General features: G+C 42.9%; 1 protein-coding gene across 3 annotated transcripts in view; it reads left to right on the top strand.

Annotated features, from left to right (window-relative positions):
• Syndig1 (synapse differentiation inducing 1) overlaps nt 1–21,674 on the top strand; it is a 153,844-nt gene that overhangs the window by 6,759 nt on the left and 125,411 nt on the right. Inside the window, exon 1 of one of the 3 annotated variants that reach the window (XM_070006644.1) lies at nt 15,308–15,377. The exons of the other annotated variants lie outside the window; for them this stretch is intronic. The gene's annotated coding sequence lies outside the window, so the exon portion shown is untranslated. Of the gene's footprint in view, nt 1–15,307; nt 15,378–21,674 lie in introns of those variants that run through there. 3 annotated transcript variants of the gene reach the window in all.

The raw sequence follows: 21,674 nt of genomic DNA, 5'->3' as shown, positions 1-21,674 counted from the left end.
TTTAAGCAAAATGAAATAATCTCTTCAGTTTTTTCTAAGCTCATGCTCTTTCTTTCAGTTGTAGCCTGAGTTTTTCTAAGTTATGGAACAAGGATCCATTTTGACTTGAAGGCTAACCATCCATTGCTTTTGATTTGTTCAGAATGACATCATCAAGAGTCTTGTAGCAAGCCTCTCCTAACAGCCTTTGCACTCAGTAAGGAGCACATCACAGCCGTTCCCTGTGGGCATCTCAGAGCAGGCAGACCATGTATGCAATTGCATCCCAGCCCCTTGGTTGGCATCACTGCTAATCTGAATGCTCTGTATGTCTGGCGTTTTAGGAATGATTAAGAGCCTTGGATGTGTTTCACAACATCATAGTCTATTCTAGAGCCATAGAGATACAATGTTTATGTTGCCTCTAAATGTCCAGAAAGCTGGAACTCCCTTTCTTGTTGCTACATCCAGAGAGGCTGATTTCCCAAGCACATTCTCAGGAAAGGCACACTTTACCATTCTAGGTCATCCAAGATGTTTCCAGCCCAGATTCCAACAAATGCTCTCTCTGTTTTGGAATCATTTGCTTATAGAAGCAGGGGCACAGATGAGTTCAGCAAAAGGTGGATGCAAGCATGGACAGGGGGATTGTGCATTCTGTCCATTGGCATTGGTCATGGTCTACCTTCCAGCACCCTTCTTTTCCTGAGCCCTGGACTATTTTCAAATGTTCAAGTATTCCATGAAGCATTGACATCAGCTTCTCTTGTTGGCCTCATGGCTTCCCTCTGTGAGACACTCCTTTGCAGACAAAGGCTGCATCGCATTGGTCTTCTGCCATAGTCCCACCCCCTCACAGTTCCTCATTATGTGCCCAGCTACCTGTGGGGCTACTTTCCTTATTAGCTTTACCTAGGGAGGTACATGGAGGACTGGTGCATCCAGGCACACAGTGCTGGCTTAGGGCTTCTGGAGCCCCCTGATCTTATAGCTGTGCTATAATACATCCAAGGGTCCTTCATCTTGTCCTATAGCTCTTTCAATGTCCTGAGGTATCTGTAGAACTTCAGATAGCAAATTGCCTGGTAAGATTAGGTGTTCCAAGTTCTATCCAATTTAGATAGATTTCTGTCCATGACTACCAGGCTTCCAGGACTGCATAAACTGGCAGTAGGGATTGAGCTCTTAGTCTGCCTTGTCATTGTCTAATGTGTGTGTTTCTCCAGCATCAGGACTGGATAGGTGAAAGACTGGAGGAAAGAGGCTACCAGCTATTCCTTAGTTGGTACTGTGTGGCCTGTGCTCTGCTGTCAGGGTCCTTGTGCTGATTGAGGCTCTCGGATGCACCATGTAAATCTTTCCTAAGTCTTTGCCCCTGTGACCATGGTACTATATTGGCTGGGAAATTCCAGCTCCAGCCCTGAGATCCACACCTTTGCTTCATCTGCACAATGAGAAGGTGGCTTCCACTCTGATAGGATGACAGTCCTGGGTTTTCCTGTCAGCCTCCTGGGAAAAGGCAGCATCACCTTTCTAGATATCATCTAGATATCCAACTCAGACCACCCTATCATTGGGGTAAGGGATGAAGTCCCTGTGTACACGCACATGTGTTTGTGAAGGGGTGGCAGGTCAAGGAAGTGCAGTGCCCTCCACTAGAAACAGATATATCATGGGGACGAGGAAGGGGAGTGGTGCCATGACAGGGAGTGCAGGAAGTCATACTCCATAATGGGGCATACAGCAAGAGTTGTATCCGCTGTATCCTAGGCATCATGCAGAAGACCAGGCCAGATGCTATGGTATGTGGGTATGTAGAACTATGGGCTCTTAGCATCTCTATGGAAACTGAGGCTGTATTGAAGGTGGGGTGCTGGAGGGGCTCATAGAGAGCTGAGCATGGGCTGAGGATAGACCTCTATCCCAAGCACCAGATTCTACGTGTTTCTGACCTAAACCTCAGACACTGTCACCAAGGTATTTTTCTGACCTTACTGACCTAGGGACTGGGTTCTTAAGACACCATAGGGACTCACTTTTGTGAGTATACTTTTTAGAGTCTACTTTCAGCCCTGTCTGGGGGTAGTGTCTCACTGGAGCCTGGTACCTCACCACAAAGGATGGTCCCTCTAGATGGTGGACTCCCTACATGATGTGGAGGAAAACTAATGGAGAAGTAAAGCCAGCTCAGCCCCCAGAGCCAGACAAAAGCCTTTATCACTTGTTTGTATCGTGTCTCAAAGATAATTCAGAAAGACAAAGAGCGGGTTTGAATCCTTTTGCCTTATTGCCAGAAATGGCTCTCCTGAGCCCAGATGGAGCTCCAAGGAAGTAAGAGAGGGAGTGAGAAGAAGAAGAAGGAAGGTGCAGGGTATGTCTATGGTTCCTTCAGAAAATGAAATTCCCCAATTTCACGCTTAGTATAACCAAGAGACCCAGAAGGACACCCCCTACCCTAAATTGTCCATCCCTATGCCGTCAAGGAGAGCTTGCTTGCCTTTATGTCTGTCCCTAAAGTTCATTTTTTTTCTCCCTCGTCCATGCTCAGTTGCTCAGTTTTCTTGGTATTGCTAGAAGCTAGCACAGTGTTTAGGACAGTCACATGCCGTGTACAGTATGTGGATAATAAATCAGGTATGAACAATAAATCTCAACTAGGACCAAAGTAATGAAATCACTCTCCATCTGAATATTGGGGTAATGTCTTCTTAGGAGCACACACAGCAAGTCAGTAAACCAATATACAGGTGAGGGGAGAACAAAGTGGTAGGCCAGGCTGGGAAGTGTGTACCTAGAAAAGTCCAGGAGAACAGGAATCTCCTGTAAGAAGTCCCAGCCACCAGCCACAGGAAGGGAAGCTCTTCTCTAATGACACAGGCCCCAGACATTTAGAAAGAACGCTGACATGGACTAAATAGGACAGTAAGTCGACCCATGTTCTTGTCTTGTTCTCATCAGAAGGCTTTACCCAGAGGATGGAAATGTTCTTCCTGTATAGACATTCCCTAGAAGTACTGGTCTTCCTAGAACTTGTGTTTAACTCCTTATGTATTTTGGAAATAGATTTTGATGGGTTGGACTCAACCCACTGCTCAAGTCATTTTTTAATTAACCTGGTGCTTTCGTAGAGCATAAAGCAAGAATGAATCCACCTGTCTCTGGGGATTCAAACCAGAGGCCTCTGTCCACATAAGGTTTGTCCTGGAGGGCCTCTTGGGAGCATGGTGCTGGTATGTGCATCCTTTCCTCTGAGCTGTTCCTTGCCCTGATGTCCCTTGTCCCTCAGTTGTACTGACAGGCCTACTCTACCAAGGTTGGGGAAGTGGGATGGAAGGAGGATGATTCCTTGCAATGCTTTCTGCTCCCCATCCTTTCTTCACTAAGCTAGTTTATGGTCTCATTTTGGGTTGTGGTTTAGATGCTTCTCAGTTTACAATGGAGTTATTCCCCCAAGAAATCCATTGTATGTTGGCATGCCTTAAGTTAAATAAAACATATTGAATCTACCTAGAACATTCTGGTTCAGCCACTGAGCACCCTGTAGGGTCTTGGTGAGTATCCTTTTGTCATTGTGGAACTGACCTGACCAGAAGCTGTCGCTCTCTACCCTGCCCAGCAGAGTGAGAGGTGAGGGACCACATGGAGGAGCCAGGATAAGATCCAGATTCAGGATTGGATGCTTATTTCATAGAAGGCTTATTAAGGGTTGCACTATCCCAGAACTGGAGAATCTAAAGTGGAGCCACCATAGGTCAGAGATCAGCTCCCAGTGGCTTTCCCTGCCCCTAAACCCTGTGGAGGCTCAGTGCTGGCCAACTCCATGGGATGTCTCCCAAGGTTTCAACGTTCTGAGGTTCTTTCCAGGTTCTTTTCTGTCATCTCTGGAGCTCCCCCTCCTGCTCCCACTCCTGTGAGGATGATACACAGTAGCCCAGAATCCACAACAGAAACCCTCTCCTCCTGGGCTCTCACCTCCTCTTCCTCATCCCTAGGTGATCCCTCACCTCCCTCTCATCTCCCTACTGGCCCCAACTGAAAGGGGATCTGAGTGGCTGCCTTCAAGTCTCGCTGCCTGCGTGAGTGCTCCTTACAACTGCCTGCTCAAATGCACATCTGCCTCCAGAGCCCCTTGCCAACAAGTCTCCCATGGCCACTCCTTATCTCCAGCCACCTAGGTCAGGCTGCTTGGGGATAACAGAGGGCTGTTTTAACAGGCTCTGTCTACCTCCAGCTTCTCATCACTTCCTGGTATTCACAGAATGCCAGGCTTTGTCATGCACAGGTTGCACACATGCACACACATACACACACACAAATGTGTGGAAACACATATTCACCATGTCACGTGCTCTTACCTCTTCCTCTCGCTTTAGCTGCCTCTCACTAACTTCCAAAGCTCACCTTGTGTTTAATCTCATCCTAGTGTCCTTCAAATCCAATAACCTCACCTTTGAATCTCCTGATGTGGCCTTAGCAGAACATATAATATATAAGGTATCTAGAAATAACTTTGTTAAGAAATGTGTATGATGTATACAAAGTAGGCGATCACTGTGCTTATGAAGCCAGAGAACTCTTGGATAAACAGAGACATGTGCCAATGCTCCACACAAGAGAGCTTGAAGTTGACAAGATCTCTATAGGAATGAGGCTGCCTAGTCAGAATGTCAATATTCTATTGTTTTTTGAGCCTGATAGCATTATTTGGACATTCTTGAAAGAATGAAATGCTAAACATCACATTTCTTTTTTTTTAACTATACAAAAATGGTTTGCATTATGACATTTAATATCTGTATATCTACCTGTCTGTCTATATGTATGTTTGTCTGTATGTATAATATACTTTGAACATGTTCACCCCTTATTAACCTCTTTGATCATCTTCTTGAATGCCTCCTACTCTCCCTCTTCATTCCAAGTAATCCCCCTACTGCTTTCTTCTTTTAAAATCTAGGTTCCAGACATGAGAGAAAAAAAGAATTGTTTTTCCAAATCTCATTTATTTCACTTAGTATGATGATCTCTAATTTCATCCACTTTTCCTACAAATATGTCCAAATAATATGCCATTGTGTGTAGATACTAATTTTCTTATCCATTCATTCATTGATGGGTACCTAGTCTTTTTCCATAATCTTGCTCTTGTGAATAGTGCCGCTGTAAACATGGGTGTTCAGATATCTCTAACAAAAGACTGACTTAGATTCCTGCTAGCATATACTCAGAAGGGATATAACTGTACCATATGGGAGTTCTAGTTTTAGATTTTTAAAGAACTTCCATCCTAATTTCCATAGTAGCTGTACTAATTTATATTCCTTCCAGCAGTATAAGGATTCCTTGACACACTCGCTCCAACCCCAACATTTGTTGCTGTCTGTGTTCTTGATGACAGGCATTCTAGCTCGGTTGAGATGGAATCTCCTAGTTCTTTTGGTTTGCTTTTTCTTGTTTGCTAAAGATGTTGGGCATTTCTTTATATACTTATTATGCATTTGAACTTCTCCTGGGAACTGTCTATTCAGTTCATTTACCCATGTATTGATTGGATTATTTGTTATTTTGGTGTTTAATTTTTTGAGTTCTTTATATATTCTGGATATGAATCCATTTCTTGATGAATAGCTGGCAAATACATTCTCTTATTGTGTAGACTATCTCTGGTAATTGTTTCCTTGGCTGTGTGAAAGCTTTTTCATTTGATGCAGTCCTCCTTTATTCAGTTTTTGCTGTTATTTCCTGAGCTATTGGAGTCCTGTTCAGAAAGTCATTACCTTTGCCTGTATCTTCTAGTGTTTTGCCTTTAGCGGACACTATTTCTTTAAATAATCATTCCATCAAATAATACCAAGTAATAAAATTACATTAATTGACCTCATGTGCATTAGGGTGGCTACAGTAAGGAGAAAGGGGGAAGAATAGCAAAATTGAGAATGTAAAGTAAGCCAATTCCTCTAGAAAATAGGGAGACACCTTTAAAAATTAAACATATGTGGACTGAAGGGAACCTTACTGCATTGTTGGTGGGAGTGTAAACTTGTTCAACCACTTTGGAAAGTAGTATGGAGGTTCCTCAAAAGACTCCACATAGAGCTCCCCTATGACCCAGCAAGCCCACTTTTGGGCATTTACCCAAATGTTTACAAACAAGAACACACTAAAGCTACCAGCACGACTGTTTATTGAAGCACTATTTACTATAGCTAAGATATGGAACCAATCCAGATGCCCCTCAGTAGATGAATGGATCAAGAAAATGTGGTATATATACACAATGGAATTCTATGCCTCCATCAGAAGGAATGACATTGCCCCATTTGTTAGGAAATGGAAAGGCTTGGAAAAAATTATATTAAGTGAAGTAAGCCAGGCCCAAAGAAACATAGGTCCCATGGTTTCCCTCCCTTATTTTCAATATCTAGTATATGTCTGAGTCAAGCAGAAAAGGTCAGATAAGGTGATGTTAGGAAAATGAACCCTAAGATATGTATTCAAATGTTTTTTTCTTTCATGCGATTGTTTCTAACGCATTTATAAGATGATTTCTTTGTTGCTTTGTATGTCCCTCCCCCACAGTATAACCCCTGCTTTCACTGTATTTGATGTCAGTATAATTTGTGGAGGGGAAGGGGAAAAACAAATCGTTTAAATAGGGATACAGGTGGACCCATTGCAAGAATGAGATGTACAAGTCCCTATGTCGAAAACTTTACAACTTTGGTGGGGGGGGAGCGCAGAGGATTGGGTTGGGGGGTGCGGGGGGAGGATGGGAAGGGATGGAAAGGGGAAACAAAGGAGGAGGCTACAATGCTTGATAAGAAATGTACTGATTATCTTGCCCATGTAATTGTAACCCCTCTGCACAGTATTTTCACAATTAAAAAAAATAAATATAGTGTCTGTGCAATCCACCACTTCTACTTTAGGGTATATGGCCCAAGAACAGGATGTATTGTCTTGAAGAAATATTTTCTTCAAGCTCATGTTCCTAGCAGTATTATTCACAGTAACTAAAATGTGTAAGGTTAAACAAAATGTAGTATGTGCATCCAATGAAATATTACTCAGCCTTTAATAAGGAAAGAGATTCTGATATATGCTACAACATGGATAAACGTGAGAACATTATGTTAAATGACATAAGCCAGCACAAAAAGACAGATCCCACATGATTCCATTTATATAAGGTCTACATGAGGTTTAGATGAGTGGTCAGAACCACAGAAGCAGAAACTAGGATCATACTAACTAGGAGCTGGTGGGAAGCAAGGTGGAGGATGCCAGCTTGTTCTGACCATCTTGACTCTCTCTGGGTTTGTTGGTTGTAAGCAAGTTCTTAAGCCATCCCAGAATCAAGGAGAAACAAACTAGGCCCAACTTTTGCAAAGGAAGCCTGTTACAGAATTTGTGACCCAATCAATCTGTCATGCTGCCTGGTAAGATACATTGAGAGTTCTGAATAGATGTTCAGTGGAAGAGTAAAGTGGATCCCCTTAAGAAATAGGCTGAATAGATATAAGGTCAAAATTTACCCCCTGCATTACAAACACTGTTTTCCTTTCTTGTGTGGTGTCGGCAGTTGAACTCAGGGCCTCCTCCTTCCTATGCAGGAACTCTGCCAGGCCAGCCTGGGCTGTGATCTTCCTATTTGTGCTTCCTCATGTTGCTGGAAATGACAGGCACATACCCACCATGCTTAGCCATTGGTTGAGATGAGTCTCTTAAACTATTTTGGCCTGGGCTGGCCTTAAACCTAGATCATTAATCTATGCCCCAAGTAGCTAGGATTACAGACTTGAGCCTCCATACCTGCTATAATTTTTGAAGAAATCTAAGGACTAATACATAAATGTAAAAAGAAGCATGGATACTTCAGCCCATAGTTGGACTGGTTCAGTGTTTATAACAAAGAAAAATATAAACTAAATATCTGCATACATTCTGTCTAAACAACTATAAAGTTAAAAGTATATAATACGATGAAAATAAATGTTTGCAATGAGTACACAACCCTCTTCCCTCACCCTGTGTATTTTGAAACAGTGTCTCACTATATAAACCAGGCTGGCCTCAAACTTAGTTCCCCCTGCTTCTACTTCCTGAGTGCAGGGATTAAATGTATGTGCCACTATGCCTAGTTCCCCTAAACTTTTAATCATATGTTGTTTTCCCACATCCTGTGCCTAGAGCGAGCACAAATCATCTGCTCAGTCATTGTTCATGCTTCTGGATTTCCCATGCACAGTCCCCACAACCTTCAACAGAAGAGCTCCACACCCCACTGGGCTCTACAGTCATACCAGGGCTGGAGATCGAGGAAGACCCTCTACTTAGAGCAAGCCATTGTATTCGCACTGGAAATCTGGAATCTAAGGCCCACATCAGTGGATGGATGTACTTCTAAAGGTAGTTTATTAAACTCCCCATGCCTGTGAGTGCTCTACCTGGGAATGGGATGTCCTTGGCTGTCCTTCGCTTGACACAGGGCCCATGCGATCATAAGGGGCTCAGAGACCTGTGGCCAGAGTGGGAGATGGGGATGCTGTAAAATTCAGTCAAGACCCCAGGTAGGAAAGGGCTAGATGTAAGAGAAAGAAAAGCCTTCTAGTTGGGGGAATCAGAGTTCAAAGAAACACAGAGGGGCACAAAAGACATTGCTGTTTAGACTGGCTTCAGAACCCAGTCTGTATCAATGGTGTTTGTTCTATCTAGGTGACCACGTGAGAAACAGCAGATGGAATCAGATGATTTTACATCTACTGCTGCAATCAGTTGCTGTCAGTCCTACAGCATGAACATTTGGGAGCACTAGGAATTTGGAGGTGTCATTGGATCTTCCAGCCCCAGTCTCTCACCTGGGTGCTGTCTCAGGATATGTGAATGGGGGCTGAGATTGCTGGGACCAGTCTCCATTCACTTAACTCCATGTGGTCTCTCTTCATAGGCTGGCTTGTCTTCTTTTCTTCCCTCCCTCCCTCCCTTCCTCCCTCCCTCCTTCCTCTTTCTCTCTCTCTCTCTCTCTCTCTCTCTCTCTTTCTTTTCTTTCCTTCTTTCTTTCTCTTTCTTTCTTTCTTTCTTTCTTTCTTTCTTTCTTTCTTTCTTTCTTTCTTTCTTTCTTTCTTTCTTGTCAGTACTGGGGCTTGAACTCAGGGCCTAGGTGCTGTTCTTAGCATTTTTCTCAAGGCTGGTACTCTACCACTTGAGCCACAACTCTACTTCCAACTTTTGGGTAGTTATTTGGAGATAAGACTCTTAAAGACTTCTGGCTTCAAACTGCATTCCTTAGCAGATCTCAGCCTCCTGCGTAGCTAGGATTACAAGTGCCAGCCACTGGCACCCATATATGACAGCTCAGGGCTCCAGTTCAAATTTTCTAGCAAATTTTCTAACACTTAGCCTCAGGAATCAACTATCTAATGTCACTGCTTCCACATTTCTTCTATTAACCCAACTCCCAAGCCCTTCTAGATTCAAGGACAGAGAACAAAGACCCCTGCCCTTCTCTGTTAAGGCTGCATGATAGGACAGATAAGGAATGGGAAATACTACATCCACATTTAGGAAACATGGCTGGACACAGATGCTAAAAATACTCAACTCAAATGACTTGCTGTACACAGACACCTTTGGGTAACAAATGAAAAGCGAAAACCAGATCCTTCTTTTAAATTTTAGATCTAAATTCATTTTAAATATATAGAAAAATTTTGTCTTCTTATTTATTTTCCAGTGTCATTAAAAAATTCTTAGCATGCCGGGTTGTTTTTATATGGCATGTTCTAGAATATGATGAATACTTGGATCTTTATGCCAGAAACTGGAACCTACTTCTGTACATTGTACTTATGCAGTCGCTATCACATAAGGAGATTTAAGTCTTGGGAAATTGGTTCCCTCTCATTGCTCAGTGATGCTTTCACTGACACAAAAGAAGGAGATGGGGAAAACTGAAAGTTTCACATCTGGAGAAGTCTAATGTTTCCTCCAGACATAGAAAGCAATATAAAGGAAATGTGAATCCACTTTTTTTACTTTCTATTTTTCTCTTTTCCTCCTCTGTCTTCATTTTGCACAGTAACATGTGCTTTACCAAAACAGCCCTTTAAGCAAGTGTACATTTATAGTACAGGTTAGAAATTGGACAGGCAGAAAGGACAGAAAGCTGGGGTATTGCTCAAGAGCTGAGCAAGCAGGCTGCTTTTCCTGCTTTTTCCTACCTGACTTGAGTCGGCAGACAGGAGGTGCTGACTCAGCAGCTCAGTAGAGGCAGTGCTGCATCTGTAACATCTCATGGCTCCTGACTTTTGCCTCCTGTGTGGCTTCTACTGCCCCAGATATCATATCTAAGGTTACATAAAGAAATAGAAAAGGTGATCAGACCCCCATCCTTGCCAGGAGATTTCTTTGACCCGAGTCACATCCCTCCTTGGGTATCAGAAAGTGTGATGTGAGAAGGAGGGCTTACCTTCCCTGCCTCCAGGAGAAGGCCCAGTGAAGAGCTGACATCCTGTGGTGATTTGCACCCTCAGCCAATGAGTACCACCTCACCTGCCAGGGAGATGCATGCAAAAGCATGGAGCAGAGGTGGGGAGAGGAAGAGGGGTGTGTTTGTGGACTCAGGAGAACAGTCCGTGGTTGGCTGGTGACTGTGGTACGTGGGCAAGATGGCAGGGGCAAGGTACAAGAGCAGAGGGTTCCCCAGTGCTTGAACAAAATGACTAGGTTTGATGTGGTTCCTGTTAGTTATGGACCACACTGTGAGTAATTCAGACCCAGAGTGGTTATCCAACTTTGCCATGTATTAGATGCACATGGGGATATTTACAGATTGTCTTGGCCAGTTGTAGTGGTTCACACCTGTAATCCAGGCTACCTTGCAGGCAAAACTTGGAGGATCACGATTTGAGCCTAGCCCAGGCAAAAAGAACGTCTCAAGACCTTTTCTCAGTCAGTGGCTAGGTATGGTGACAGATTTCTCACTGCCCCAACTGTAGGGAAGCACAGTGATACGCATTTGTCATCACCAGCTACATCAGGAAGCAGAAGCCCATGCCCACCTAAGTATAAAGGGAGACCCTACCTTAAAATAACCAATACGAAAGAGGCTGAAGGTATGGTTCAAGTGGTAGAGAATCTGCCTACCCATCATAAGGTCCTAAGTTCCATTCCCAGTAACAACAAGACAATGGAAATTGGTTTTACCTGCTGCTATGGTTTGAAGATGCTTTGAGTGCTTTCTAAAAGTTCACATGCTGTTCTCTGGTATGTCTATATTGATGTTGAGGTGATGAATGTGGAAGAGAAGGAATGTGGAAGCCTAATATCAGGGAATTATTCCATATGGAAATCACCCTCTGGAACTGGTTCATGCTGATCTTGCAAAAGGATTGTGCCTCACAAGGTTGAATCAGTTATCAAGAAAACATGTTTTTAGCCGGGTGCTGGTGGCTCATGTATACAATCCTATCTGTTCAGGATACTGAGATATGAGGATCACGGTTCAAAGCCAGCCTAGGCAGGAAAGTTTGTGAGACTCTTATCTCCAATCAGTCATAGAAAAAGCTGAAAGTGGTGCTGTGGCTCAAGTGGTAGAATGCTAGCTTTGAGCAAAAGGAGCCCAGGGACAGCGCCCAGGCCCAGAGTTTAAGCCCTAGGACTGGCCAAAAAAAGAGAGGGGCACAAGTTTTTATAAAAGAGTGATATTGGGCCCTCCCCAGTGTCTTGCTTCCTATCGCATCAGGTGATCTCACACACATCTTCCTACCAGATATCATCTGGGCATCCTGTATTATAATCAGATAATCCTAACTGGAACTGAGCAGATGCCAGCACTATGCTTGTAGACCTCCAAAACTGAGCTAAATAAACTTCTTTTCTTTATAAAGTACTCAACCCCAGATATTTTCTCATAGCAATAGAAAACGAACCATACACCCACAAATAATGTAAAGATTACAGATGTCAATTGGGTTAATAATAGGATGAAGCAGCAGAGTCACTATAGTTCACTGAAGCATCTGTAAGGCAGCATCTTCAGACTCCAAGGCACATACCAGACACCTGGGGATTTGCAGCTGTGCATATTCTGTCTCATCCCATCTGGGCTGAAGCCTGAGTATACAATTCTTACTAGTACTGCGTGGTGACAGTGCTGTTGGCCATGGGCCACACCTTGGCAGTCAGGTAGGGAAGGTTGGAGATGGTAAGAGAGAGGAGGTGGGCTGTAGATGAGGTGGTTAGGAGTACATTTCCCTGCCTGGGCTAAGGGCAGGTAGAAGCTATTTCAGCCAAGGGTGCTGAGGATGCAAGACTTGAAGACATTCACATATGGGTTTTAGTTGCTATAAGTAAATTTATGTAACCTGGATTTTGGTCAAGTAGTATAATACGATTAAGGTGTTTCTCTTATGTAACAGTATAATTAAAACAAATTCTTAACATTCGTTTATTCAAACACTTGGAGGTGGAAAATAAATCTGAGGTCTTTACTGCTGCATTTATGCCTTTGGTTCAGGATTGGGGAGGGAGGGTTAGAGAAAGTAAGCTTCCCAAGAAGACTCCTAAGGGAGGTTCAGATGCTAGTTCTGTCTCCTGCTAACCCCATAGTTGAACTGAGTCCTCTAAGCTGTCTGTTCCGGCTTCTCCATTCCTGAATTGTATATGAGTCCTGTTGCATGAAAGAATGGAAGGAAATGCTTTGCAAAGGGACTAGTAAATTCCTTGCCAAGCAGTGAGACTGAATTATTGATTGTACATTTACATGTGCATGCACGTATGCATGTGTGTGTGCACTCGCATGTATGCACATGCTTCCTCTTGTGTCTGGAACCTTGTTTATATGAGGTGTGGCAGAGAGATTGTAAACAAGTCATCAGTGATTCCTGGCCCCTCTGCCCTATGGAATTTCACTTGTCTACATGACTCAGATGGGTCCCATGACTGCCTTTGAACAACACATCCTAGTGGAAGTGGTGACATTTCTGTTCTGAGCATAGAGCAGCATCTACTGCCAGATACATTGGAGAGGCTGCTGTGTGCTGCAGGCTCCAACCCAACTAGCCATGCAGTTTCTTTTAGAAGACAGTGTCCTAGAAAAATGGAGGTCACTTCATACACACACACACACACACACACACACACACACACACACACTCACACACACACACACACATCTGCAGACATGTATATGCATGCAGATGTATACATACTCATATGAACACATAGACACACCCAGCACAGATGCACTCACAGGCCCAAGCAGTAATCCTGTCCACACTGTGTATGTCACTGCTGCTTTAGAACCCCAGGGGATCCTGAGGGTCTTGAGCCAGAAGTTAGACCATTGTTCACAAACAGACAGACACATGTACCTACTGGGCTTGAAACCCTTACCTCAGTGCCTCCAAAGCGCCTGGTGTTCTGGAGAGGGATGTCATCTGTATGGTTCTCTGTGAGCATGAGGTGATCTAAAACACATTTGAGAACTCTGCACAGGTATAGGTGGTGACTAGGGCTTTGGTTCATAAGGTAAAACAAAGGTTGTTCCTGGAGAGCAGCAGTCTATATAGATCGGGGGAGTCCCTCAGAAAATAGCCTGGAGAGAACAGGATAGTCCTCAAGGCTCTGCGTGGGACCATCATATCAGAATAAAGTAAACTTGTTGACTACAGGTTGACAGGTGCAATGGATTAAAAAGAGAGAACATCAGATACTCTAGCCTTGATGTTGTTAGTAGCGATTACGACAGAGACACACTCACTCACAGAGTGGCTGATGCACAGCCACATTGAGGGCTCGAGGTTGTAGCAGCAAGGCCTTTTATCATCACCCTTATTACAGACCGGGGAGAAGGTCAATCCGGGTTCCTGAAGCCTTGGGACGCAGATATGTTTATCTCCACTTGGCTTCCAGGTGCAAACCTGGCATTGACACTGACCTTACGATGAGATAGAAACCTCAACTCTTAATTATAACAAATGACACCAACTTGACAGCACTTGGTGTAACTGAAGACAATTGCAAGTGGGTAGGACTGAAGACATGTATTGAACCACAAGTTACTTGGTACTTGTGCACAGCAGGGCATGTGTATGTGTGAGAGCACAAGACAAAAGATAAGGAGGCAGGGGGCTGTTCCTTCAAGACAAGTGTCCTAGAGAGACAGCAACAAGAGCAAAAACCAGTATGGACATACAGAAAGAACACGATGCTGAGGATGGATGAAGGGAATATAAAAAAGAAGGCCAAAGTAGGTAGGATAGTTCCCTCTTAGCTATGATTTTGTTTTCCATGGTTTCAGTTACCCATGGTTAACCAGTGTCTGAAAATACTGAATGAAAATTTCAGGAAATGGACATATTTATTAGTTTTAAATTGTATGTAATTCTGAGTAGCGTGGTGAAATCATTTCTAGAACGGAATGTGGATCGTTCCAATCATCCCTTGTTCATTGTGTCCACATTGTATAGGCTACCTGCCCATTAACACAAACAGAGAAGGAAGGAAGGAAGGAAGGAAGGAAGGAAGGAAGGAAGGAAGGAAGGAAGGAAGGAAGGAGTGAAGGAAAGAAAGAAAGAAAGAAAGAAAGAAAGAAAGAAAGAAAGAAAGAAAGAAAGAAAGAAGGAAAGAAAGAGAAAGAAAGAGAGAGAACATGTTGACATGACTTTTATTATGGTTTAATGCTACAATTTTTCTACTGTATTATTAATTATCTTGTTACTCTGTTCCTGTGCCTCATATGTAAATTAAAGTTTATCATAAGTAACATGTATCTATGTAGGCATCAGTGCTATGTTCTCGGGCTTTCCTTTATTGCAACAACATACCTGAGATAAGCAAATTATAAAGAGAAATATTTGAATTTAGCTAATAGTTTTGGAGGTCCAGGCACAAATTTCCCTTGTTGCTTAGTTCTTGTGGCAAGTCAATGCATCATGACAGGGTCATGGGGGAGCAACTCACCCCCATATCCCTCACTCACACCTCATGGCCAGGGAGCAAAGAGGAAGAGGAAGGGGCCAGGATCCTACCATCTCTTCTGGATGCTTTCCATGACCTAAGGAAAAGGTACCACCACTTTACTACAGTGCCAGCCTGGAGACCAAACCTTTAAACACGGGTTTATGGGGAACACTCAAGGTTCAAACACTCGTGGGTACTCTTCTCAGTTTCAGGAATATGTTGCAGGGGTCTTTGAACATATCCTACTTTGCTAATCTCAGGGAACTTGGTAGATGACACTGTTCCTTCTGTCTAACAGGCAGGGAGCCTAAGCTGAGTGAGACACAGGCTGGCTAGGATACCTGATGATGGGTGCCCCTGCAAGGCTGCACTACAGTTCTGTCTCATCACAGGTTATGCTGATGGTCCTTATGATGAGCTGCTGGTCATGTTTGGTAAGTGTCTGGGCACTCACAGACTTCAATCAATCCTCTGTCATCTTTGCACCTCAGAAAGAAAGGACTCTTTCGCTAGTTCCTGGTAGGCACAAACACTAAACACACAAAGTAGCCCCAGCTCTGCTTTAGTGAACATCACTGAGAACCCTGAACTAGAGAGCAGGGAGCAAGGCAGGGAGTTGGGTCCACTAAGCTGAACTTTTGAACAGAATGTGTCTCCCTCATCTCCATCCTCTGGTCATTTCTATCATCTGGTCTGTCATCTGTCTTAAAAGAGGCTGTGGTAAACTTCCAAGTACCAAAGGAAAAAACAAAACCTCCCAAGGACTATCTCGCAGAATGCACTCCTTTATTTTTCATTACAATAGAAAAATAACAGAAGCAGGCTAACTTTATAAAGAAAGAAACCCTAGGTAGCCTACAGTCTTGAAGTTCATTCAAACAGAAAAGTGTAAGCTGTAGCAAGGGTCCTCTGGTAAATGGCAGAAATTGTGCATCTTGTGACAGAAAGAGGCGGGAGAAGGGCCTCCCCCTTCCATTGGATCACATCTGGGTCCTCCCTGCAAGCAAAAGGAGTACAAATCCTATCAGCAAAAGAAACCACATTATTTGCAGAGTGGCATGAATTCAAGGTGTGGAGGCAAGCAATGCTGGTACATGGCTTTGTGTGGGATTAAGACATTGATTTTGATAATCCTGCGTGCTAACCCCATTAATAACTGAAGAAGAGAAAATCTGCAAGGCTTCAGGCTGCTCAAGCACTTTGAAAGTCTGAAGCTATCAAAGTGTTGCGCTGCCCTCAGAAAATGCAGGAAAGCCTTTGGATTTTGCTAAGAAAATCTTTCTCCTTCCGGGTCCTGTCAAAGCCAATTTCTTTGAAAGAATTACACCAGCAAACCTCTATAAAACTCTGACAATCTCTGACAATCTGAATCGTGTTCAGGATTAAACAAAGTCACTTTCATAGTTGTAGGATTCTTTTTCTAGGCATAAACTTCAGTTAACCCTCTTGCACCCATATGTGCATACCTGTATACCTATGTATGCCTAGGTGTATACACCTATCAAAAAGGTTTTTCCTGATTAATTAGATTTCCTTCTAATATTAAATATCTTTTGGAAATGATAACTACCATAATGAAATAAATATTAGTAGTGGATATTAGATAGTCTTCAATAGGGCCACACAAATAGGGTTTCTGTGACTGCTCTGTGATTGTCTAGGGCTATTTCTGCTGACAAGGCACAGCTCATGGCTCAGTGATAACACTAAGCTAAACTGGATAAAGTAATAGCATAATAAAAGCCTGAGCTCCCACCACAGGAACTCAAATGTTAAAAAAAATTAACATTTGTACACCCTATAAAGCGATCAGGCAACAGCAGAGATAAGCCTGCAATAACCTTCCAGGTATAATTGTCATCCCTATATCTCTGACAGGTGTCCCTATCCTGAAAGATGAATCATGGGTCATGCCAGGTTCACAGAAATGCTCAGAGTGTGACATGCATTTTTATGTGCCAAGCTCTGATCTAGACATATGAGACTTGGAGCTTTGGCTTAGACAGTATCTCAGTGCCATGGTAAACGTGTATGCAGTTAGAGGGTTTTATAGGGGCAGGAGGCTGCCGAAAGGTTCAGACTGCTGAAGGAGAAGTAGAGCAATGTAGGCGGTGGCTTGGAGTAGCATCTTTAACAAATGATTACACAGTTAAGACGCTGAGACAAGAAAGATCCACCTTTTCAGGATGTATGCAGCAGGCTTAGGCGGGGATGCAAAGGCTCTGACATGGGGCCCAAGTGCAATACTAGCTGGTGTCTTAGATGCAGGTACAAGAAGGGCAAAAATTGGCTGCTGCTGACCGGGAACCTGCTTGGAGAACCACTGCATGGGAACAGCAATAGGAGGTGGGCCAGAGGATCTGACAGAAGTTAGATTGTACCTGAAAGCTCCACCAGACTGACAGGTTTAGATTTAATTTCAGTGGCATGAAGTTTGTTTGGTAGGTAGGATAGACACTGGTTAACCTTTGTAAAGTAAGTGTTTTGTGTGTGACAGAAAAGGGTAGTTGGCTGGGGGGAATTAGGGACTAGGTAGTCAGCCATGGATGTTCTAGCCCAGGTGAGACAGACTGAGGGTGAAATAGAATGCTGGAGATTAATGCAGATAGGTTCTAGCTGTCGAGGCTAAGAAGGAAAGAGATACATGGACAACTCTGAGACTTGAGTTAGAGTGATGGTATTGTAAACTCCACAAGAATAAAGATTTCTACCAAATTAGCCCCCTTCTTCTCCTCCCAAATTCTGGACCTATACTGGCCCTTATTTGTTCAGTGCTTATGCGTGGAGATGAGTGAATGGTAAAAGGTGGTAGAAGTCCAGAAGTCCATGATGCCATGTGCCTGTCATTCTATCTCCAAGGGAGGTCGAGGCAGGAGGATGGCGACTTTGTGGTCAATCGGGACGAAGTTACTGTTATACTCTCTCAAAAACAAAGATTGGGGTGTTGTAGCTTAAGTGGCAGTGTGCTTGCTTATAAACAAGCCTAAGCCGCTATGGCCATCTATCTCATTGTTGACAAAGGTACCAAAAATAGACATTAAGGGGGAGGGGCAGGGAATGACAGCCTGTTTACAAATGGTTCTGGGAAAACTGGATATCCACAAGTTGAAATAGATCCTTAATGTTCACCCCATACAAGTAAAATCAATTCAAAATGAATCGAGACAATTAATGACCTTAATGGATGAGATGAGGCTACTTGAGGAAAACAATGGAAATGCTCCAAGTCAGGATAAGGCAAGGACTGTTGAAATAGAAATCCAGAAATCTGTATTCACTCCTGTGAGAAAGTAAATTAGTACAACCACTGTGGAAATCAGTACAGTCCTTTAAAGAAGAAGTAAAAGTGGAATTTTCATATGAACCAGCTATACTCCTTCTGGGAATATAGCCAGTCCAAGTCTGCTTCCTATAGAAATAGTTGCATATACCAGGTGCCGGTAGCTCACACCTGTAATCCTAGCTACTCAGGAAGCTGAGATCTGGGGATCATGGTTCAAAGCCAGGCTGGGCAGGAACATCCATGAGACTCTTATCTCCAATTAACCTCCAGAAAACTGGAAGTGGTACTGTGGCTTAAGTGGTAGAGTACTTTCCTTGAGCTGAAGAACTCAGGGACAGAGCCCAGGCCCAGAGTTCAAGCCCTATGACTGACAGAGAGAGAGAGAGAGAGAGAGAGAGAGAGAGAGAGAGAGAGAGAGAGAGAGAGAGAGAGAGAGAGAGAGAGAGAGAGAGAGAGAGAGAGAGAGAGAGAGATTCAGGTTTATCAGTTTTGTTTATCCATAAAGAATAAAATTGTCATTTAGACAGTCCCAAGAAGACAAGTATGGTGTTTCCTCTCATCTGTAGAATTTAGGAGACAAAAAAAGACATAAATTAAAAAGGAAAAGAAATGGAGAAATTATTGGGAGGGGGTAAGAAGAGTAATAGAGTAAATGTGAATATGAATATATGCATATATGGAAATTCTACAGTTGTTATAGTATACAGTTAATATATGGTAACTTTAAAAGTACCAGGGCTGGGAAGTTGGCTCAGTGGTAGAGTGCTTGCCTCACATGTACGAGGCCCTGGGTTTGATTCCCCAGTACCATATAAGCAGAAAAAAACCAGAAGTGGTGCTGTGACTCAAGTGGTAGGGCACTAGCCTTGAGCTGAAGAGCTCAGGGACAGTGCCCAGGCCCAGAGTTCAGCCCCTGCAACCGACCAAAATAATAATAATAATTAATAATAATAATAATAAAAGTACCATCAGAGAGGGGTGCTGACCACATAGGTTTCAGTTTATCTAGCTAGAAGAATTGACAAGCTCAGCAGCATGATGTGTGATGGACAGCTGAGAAGGTCAGAGAATCATTAGAGGTGAAAGATGGAGACCTTGAGAAGCCAGCCTGTCGTGTAAACACTGATGCCACAAGAAGTGACATAACCATAGTGGTAGTGACCAAGGGCCAGGCTAGAAGCTGACATCATCCCTTACTCAGGGGTTCAAGTTCACAGTGTCCTTCAAGCTGAGTCCTGAATGAGGTAAAGCTAGGAAGAAGGAAGCAGAGTCAGCCGAGATGAGGTTGCAGTGAGAGAGAGGTGGGGTACACAAGACCCACCAGGGTCAACCTCGGCCCCAAAGGGCTAGCCTGTCACCTCTTTGCTGAACAGAAGGTGAGATGGGCGGTGCAGAGGCGCCCCACAGTGCAGCAGAGAGGGCCTCAGACCTAAGTTCAGCTCTCATGGCAGCCCCTGCTTGCCTTATGAGGAATACCCCTAAATCCACTTGATTCTCCTTTGGATGCAAGGACCCTTGTAGAAGTTCTGTTTAGTTCTCTATACTTCTGCATCACTGCAGGACTCCCCTCTGTTAGGAACACTTTGCAATTTTTAATTCAAGATCCTGGAGATAACAATTTTTACCAATTTTCATTTGTTACATCCCACTTGTTCCGGGTTAGTTAAATAATAGTTTCCAGTTACACAAACAATAACTAATGTATCCATATGTAACTTATGACAGTTAAAAGCTGTATTTATGACACTAACACTGTGTAGATATGATAATGTGGTATAAATGACAGCCTTGTTTCTCTACTAAGGTGGGGTTTTCCAGTCATGCCACTGACTTAATATCCTGAGACATCACAAGAAGTGTGTTATTTGTCAGAGATTCAACTAGTCTGCTCCTCAGTCTGTCCCCCAGTGTGCTTAAAGAACAGCACTAGACAATTTTGAAACCTTTTCAGTCACTGTTTTTTTTCTGTGGGGAGATACTTATCCTTTATCACTACCCTCTGTCCTTGTTTATATATCTCAGGTGTGACCCCATTTATACCACAAGCCTACATCTAAGTCACTGAGTCAACTAGTTCTCTATCAGGTGATGGCAGGGAGGACAGGAATATTACCTAGGGTGTGTGGTTTAGATCATGAATGTCTCCCAAAGACCTGGTGTTAAAAGGCTTGGTTCTTAGTGCGAGGTGATAATGAAGGTGGTGGAACCTTTAAGAGATGGGAACTAGTGGGGAGTTAGGCAATTGAAGGCATGCCCCTGAAGAGAATATGGAGACCCTCTTTTCCTTCCTGTCTCTTTTTTTTCATTTTTTGGCCCCCATAAGACATATCAGTACTCTCTATCAACTTGCCTATCAACATGTCTTCTAATGATGTCTTATAGTTTTCAGTACAGCAGTGTTTCTTTTCTCTACTTAAATTTATTCCTAAATATTTCATTCTTTTTTTAATCTTAAAAGCATGCAGTTTTCTGTAATAGAATGAAGGGGGGGTTGGGGTGTAATGGATTCCAGATTTGTAATCTTGAACAAGACACTAGCTTCTCTCATCATCTGTTTCCTCATCTATAAAATGGGCACCAAATTCATCCATGCTGGCTCTGGGAAGGTGACACTGAGAGAATTCTCATAAAGAATACATAGCTCAATGCTAAGAAACAGTTTGTTACTTTATCAGATCCAACTTAAAGAAAGGGCTTTTTCTGCACCATACATCTTACCTTGACACTAAATCAAAGTACTTCTCTAAGAGTTCATACACAGAGGGACATCTGTTTGCTTTCATACTTTAGATATTTTAAATATTTTCATGGCTGATGTACAAAGAGTAATGTTTATTATATATTCAACTAGATGAGTCTAGAGATAAGTGTGCATACTTATTGATAGTATTTGTATCTGTGTAATTCTCAGTTTCTCACTATACCTCACCCCATTACATTAAAAACTCTTAGTACCTTTGATTTCTTCAGTCTAGTTCCTACTGTAGTGGCTCTACTAATGAGTTTTTTTATTGTGATAATGAGTTTTATAGTATATATAGAGTACCACTATCACAGTTCACGTCAGGCAGTGTCTCATTACTAGCTTACCCTTTCTTAGAAGTGTGGAATTTTATCTGAAATGTTCTTGTCTGTTTTTACATAAGACTTATCCAGGTCTGAAAGTCAAACTTGTCTATTCCTTCTTTTAATCCATTATAAAATTATGAATGAGATTGGGAAATTGCAGGGCATTAAGTTGTTGACCACCTGGCTTGGAAAGAAATAAGCTTATCTCCCCCTGGGCACCATGGTGCACAGCTCTTCCTCGTGATGGAGAGACTGGATGGTCCACTCTATACCAAACTTCTTCAGAGACTGAGTTTCTGCTCAAAGTTATATAAATACAAGGAAGGATAGATTTCTAGACAACCCTGAAGACCATTACTATAAGGAAAAAAATATTAGC

Source organism: Dipodomys merriami, unplaced genomic scaffold (assembly GCF_024711535.1).
Source record: "Dipodomys merriami isolate MVZ:Mamm:240054 unplaced genomic scaffold, mDipMer1.0.p SCAF_7, whole genome shotgun sequence".
NCBI classification, from domain to species: Eukaryota; Metazoa; Chordata; class Mammalia; order Rodentia; family Heteromyidae; genus Dipodomys; species Dipodomys merriami.
Note: the sequence above shows the minus strand (reverse complement) of the source record. Positions and strands in the feature narration are given on the sequence as shown.